Source organism: Tyto alba, unplaced genomic scaffold (assembly GCF_018691265.1).
Source record: "Tyto alba isolate M040663 unplaced genomic scaffold, T.alba_DEE_v4.0 Super-Scaffold_5, whole genome shotgun sequence".
Taxonomy (NCBI): Eukaryota; Metazoa; Chordata; class Aves; order Strigiformes; family Tytonidae; genus Tyto; species Tyto alba.
Genome location: NW_024881326.1, coordinates 5,164,502 through 5,170,501, shown reverse-complemented (window position 1 = coordinate 5,170,501; position 6,000 = coordinate 5,164,502).

Here is a 6,000-nt window from a genome sequence, read left to right as displayed (position 1 = left end):
GAACATGCTCAAGAGCCTTGCTGGTTTGGTCCTTTATTCAAATTTAAAAGGGCATTTAGCTTTCTGGTTAGAGAAAACAGCCAAGAGGATGTTTGGGAATACCCACATACATGGAGAAGGCAAGATTTTCCTGTAAGTCAGCAAGGTTGTGGCCCCTTCATTAACACTGTCTGCACTGTAGAAAACATCCCTGCTCCCCTAACAGGGAAACACCGGTGCAGTATGAAAATGTGCCTGATGCCCACTGGCAGGAACATGTAGGTTTGGGATCTTTTTTCATTTCTTACACATTAATGAACCAACAATATATTTTGAAAGCACTGAGGCAACTTCAAGAGCACCCTAGGTTGTTTGGCCTAACTCCTTGAGTTCTGGAACTTAACAGATGAAAGGCATCTCTATATTTATGTTATGACAAGAAAAATTATTTTTATGTGCACTTCAAGTCAATAGTACACCTCCACATTTGAAGAGAGCATTCAGCTGCTGTCCTGCGAGACTACCCTCAACCTTGCACAATAACACCACCATGCCAAGAGTCATCCTGTGACACTTATTATTGGCATTTCTAAAAAAATTCTGAAATTTTTGAAACTTCCAAAATAACCTGGCTTTGTGGACATTGCTCCATCCAGGAGCTGGCTGAAAACAAGCTGCAGGAAGTTACCTGGGCTCACAGTCTGAGGAGCAGATCCAAGGAAAGTATCCTTCACAACTGTATGAAGTCAGACTATGGCTCCTCTTATACTTAAAGCCCATGTACTTGAAATCAGGACTTGCCTCTTCAGACCCAAATGCTTTGAAAAAAACACACTGCCAGGCATTTAATCAAATAACTGCTTTTGAAAATTATTCACTCAACACATTTGCTTCCCTCAATCATGGTGGAATATTACTGGGAAAATTGTACATATTATGTATTTCAGGTTTTTAAAATAACCTTAGTCTTCATTTTAAAAGACTGGACCCAATTTCTATCTTGCTGTTTGCAGATTTCCTCCTTTAACACATCAGTAAAAATGATTGTACAACCAGGCCACTTAGTTATAATATGACCGCTTGTTTACATGACAAGTTTCAATGAATCATTAATATATTTTGTGGGTACTTTAAGTAATCTGCCCTTTACCTTGGTACTTCACAATACACCCCAGGCTTAATGGCCCATTAAAATATGCCCTGTTGAATCTTGTGGCTTAATTGATGCACTTTTGCTGTTTTGATATTATTTTCAGGAAATTTGTTTTTGTTTTCAGCAAGAAAGGACAGCACTGAATTGAAAATGAGCTCAAAAGACCATCTATTAAATGTGAATGTGGGTGTTTTCCTTATGATTTTTTCTAATCCTCCTGGTGTTCAAGATTATGGCACATTTAGATTTAAATTACCAGATTGGTTGATCACAGCAGGAAATAGAGTAAGCACATTATTTCTATTTTGACAGAACAATAGAAGATTTTTATACATTTCATTAAGCAGAACTACTTAAAGAAAAAAAAAAAAATCGCACTGTGTAGTAACATCTTTTACTCATGAACATCCTGTTGAAAATCCAATTAGCATTTTCAGAAGGAAAAGAAGTCCTGCAGTTAAACTCCATTGCCACAGCAGACATTATAACTATGAACTGAAGCTCCAATATTTAAATTTTTCAGTGATCTACCTTTACAGTGACAAAAATTTATCATAAATTATGCTTTAAATTAGGATTTTTTTCTTATCTGTTTTTTTTTTAATTCATGCAGAGAAGATGGAAGTCATAAATAATCTTTGTAACAACCCTGAAAGCATTAGCTTATTTGCAAATAGTAGCTGGTCAGAAAAAATGCTGATGAGTGGACTTTTCCCTATATAGCTATGTTTGATTCTTGCTGATTGCAATAATACATTGTGAGACAGTATTTGTTTGGTTTTTTTTTTTCATAGGGAGAAGATAAGTGGAAGCCTATCAATTTCTGTTAATTTTAGCATTATAGCTGATCAGTTTATAAATATAAATCCCAAATGTGGTCGGTCACACCTTGACACTAGAAACAGCACAGATGAAAACAATCTCTTTCTCTGCAAATTTGTGGTAGGGATTTCATTTTTCACATATTTAAAATCTGAAAGTTATGCACAAGAGCAAACACACTAACCGGTGACGTAAGACAGATCTCATTCCATGAATGATAAAAACATTCAAAGCAAGTAACAAGTAATTTGGAGGTGGTTAGCTTTACACCTATTGTATCCAGCCAGAAGAAAAGTTCCAGTAACTCTTAATATGTAAGTCCTCTTTCCAAAATTCTGCTGCTGTTGTTTTGCTACATATTAAGGTAATGCTGTTTGTTACCACTCAGATTTAAGAAACAGCAGTAAGTGTGTTTCAGAAAACACTTACTGCAACAGAGAACTTTTTCCCTGGGGAAAACTGTCTCATAAGGAGGTACAGCAAGCAGACAGTGTGGGTGCCATGGCATTTTAGTTTAGCCTCATATGGGGTAAAGGTCGTTAAAATTACATAATTAAATACAATGCAAATTGCTAAGGCAGAGGCAAAGAAAGACAACACAGGCACTTGCAGATACTTGAAATGCAGTGACATAAGTGCGCAGCCAGTGATTTGTGTTTGTTTTCCTCCCCATTTTTCTCCTCAATTATTCTCACTGAGAAAACAAGAAAAATGAAACTACAATCGAATGATTAAGGCACTATCTTAGGGTCAGACTTAATTCTCTGTGTTGATACAGACTGCCTCTGCGATCTTGAACAATTCGTATGGCCTCACTCTACCTTGTTCTCCATGCCATAAAATTGGTTATCCCAGCTTCTTCCTCTCAGATGTCAGATACTTCCATACTACAGAGATGTGTACCATAACTGTAGTACCCAGTGGGACTTAACATGGCAACAGTCTTTTTTCATTATCTGTTCTCACCTTCTAATGCTTTCAAAGGTGATACTTTCTTCTGGCTAAAATCTAGCATGGAGTTTAAGCAAAAACTAGGAGACCATTTATAAAACACAGAGAAATTATCTTTCCAGCTGACTGTATAAAGATAGGACAAAATACTGCCTGTAATATGATAACTAAACTAATACTGACAACTTGTCCCTAAATAACATTGTGCAGCTAAAATAATATTGTATGAAGTCGCATTCACTGAAAAAAAAAAAAAAAAAAAACAAAACAAAACAAAACAAAAAACTACAATAACAATTATTTTGGCAATGACACCCACCAAACCACACAAGTGTCACAGAATCCTGGTGACCTTGGGCTATACATACATTAACAAGTAATGCAGCACAGCAGAGGGAATTGCTAAAGAAAGCAGCTGGTCTTGATGGACAACAACACACTGTGTGCATTTGGGGATGAAAGGACAAGTGGCTTGGACTATCTGTAGTCCATCCAATGGACAGGGTACGTGCAGCAGCTGGAATACACCTTGCTCCAGCAACACATCTCCTAGTCCAATTGTATCACAAAATAATGTAGCCTCTTTTCTCTCCGGGACTGTTCTGCGAAGCAAATCAAAGCACAAAGTAACTGGGGATTATTGGGAGACTCATTTCAGAAGCTGGCTCCTGATCTGAACCACAACTTTAATGCAGATGCATCTTTGTAACACATGAAAATACTTTCACTGTGCCGAAAGCCAGCCTGGGAACTTTAGAGTGCCCAGTGGCATCTTAGAATTATCCCAACATATTGGAAGGCAATATGAGCAGCTTCCAAGCAGTGTAATAATACATTACAGTTTGAATGCCAGGAGTAGGACTGCAGGTGAGCTCTAACATGAAAAGTTAAGAAGCCCCAGATTACAGCAGCCCAACTGGCACATAACAGAGGAATGAATGAACAGTACAGCATCCTTCTGCAACAGCACTGGTCATACCATTCCAGTATCCCAAACAACAAATACGGGTTTTGTGAGGCAACAAAATGGTAATCAAACAATAATCCATGATCAGCGGTGACTCCAACCATAGGTAGCTTAATAGCAGGCTTTATACCACTCCTAGCAACAAGGAGAGCAAAGGATAAAGTAGGGCCAGAGTGCAGCAGGGATCATTGGCCAGAATTTGGTTTTCTAACACCTGTGGTTCTGCAAGCTCAGAAAGCCTAGGCTGAGTGCTGTTCAGGTCATCCATCAACCCAGAAAATGCCTCATCAAGCTCAGCTGCGATGAAAGTATAAACTTATGTCATAACAAAGTTAATTAGCATCCCTTCAGCCTTGCCCTTCCCCTCCTTTCCCCCATGTCACTGCAAACAGCCACGGCTGTGCTGCCACAGCTAGTGCCTGCTGCACAGCCGCCCCTTCCCTCGAGCTCGCCGACAGCTGCGGGGAGCCCTGTACCTGCTACGCTCCATCCTGGTACCTGCTTTGAAAACTTCACCCACGCTCCCTGCTCAATGCCACAGCTGTGACCAGTTACTGCATCAATGTGGACTTGTATCTGTCATACAACCTAGGAGTGTTATCCCAGTGGAGGCAGGAGGAATTTTGCAGCGCAGAAGCCAGCACCACAGAAGAACAGCATGTATTTTACCTAGTGGGAGTATAACATGCACTTTCCAGAACTCAGACTGTATTAAAAAACAAAATCCCCACACTTTGTTAAACAGATTCAGCTAATGAAGTGCACACAGAATACTAAATTGAAGGCACTAGACCTAAAATATTCTGGCTTTCTCTGCCCTTCTGTTTCTTATTAGTATTCTGAAAAACAAAGAAAGGATAACCATCTGAGTCTACAACACAAATTAAAATTATATATACAAAGCCAAAGACAAAATAACATACACATTGGTCTCAGCAATTATATTCAACAGGCAGATGAAAAATTGATACAGTGAGAAAAATACACTGCCATATGAGCCTTCTCCTCTCCCCAAGGATAAAACAGGACTTTAAATTGCTTCGACAACCAGCATCTATATTCACTAAGGGAGCAACAGACCAACTAACTACCCTTTGCAACTGCAAAAGCATGGAGGTATCCACAGCTGCTCCATAGTCATCATTCTCTATATTACGTGAACCCCATCAAACCACCCCATACCTGGTGACCTGCCATGAATGATGTAGACTCTGGCATGTTTTCCAGCTCAATTTTTCCACTAGTGAATCCCAAATGTTTTCCTTTCCTTCTCCTATGAGAGAGGAACTGTCAACTTTAGCTTCCCAGAGCTGATCTGAAAACATAAATTCAATTTATATTTTTATCCTAGCAACTCACAAAAGTATCTATCTGCTCCAACATACCCTGCCTGAATTAAAATCTTCTCAGAGATATCTAGTCATTAGTTTGAGCTTAACATTGCAAGACTGCTTAAATCTTTTTCTCTTTCTTCCTCAGTCACTTCTGATGGTACAGTGCCACTTGCTGCAATCCATAACCTGGGATAACCTTCAACTCAGATCCTTCTCTCTGTCCCCAAATCCAGTTTATGTGTAAATCCTGCAGATGCTCTCTACATAATGAATTCAGATATGGCTTTTATTATCAGATCACACTGGAAAAGCTCTCTCCAGGCTCCAAACACCTTTTGTCTTTATTAAAACAACATCTTCCAGGTTTGACAAATGCAATTCTGGCCTTGCTCACATCCATTTGCAATACTTCTGAAAATACAATTTTTCTACCCTGTCACTTTGACCACATCAGCCATCATATCTCTCCTCTTTTGGCTCCTTCTTTTATGTTGTATCAAATAAAAACCATCTTAATTTTCTAAGCACTTCCTTGCCTGTTGCTGCCTTGTGATCTCTCATTCTGCACTGTGATTCAAGCTGTTGCTTCTCTTCAACCACTGACTTCCACCTTCAGCACCCACTTGCTACAAAAACACAAAAGCAGCTCCATCCTCTCTGCCACTGTGTCCTACACGCTAGGAAGCAACTCTGAACATCTCCGAAGTTACTTACTACAGTCTCTCAACTCTCTCCACAAAGCTTTCCTTGCTGTTACAGCGAGGGAATGACCAACCTTGAACAACTGTATGCTT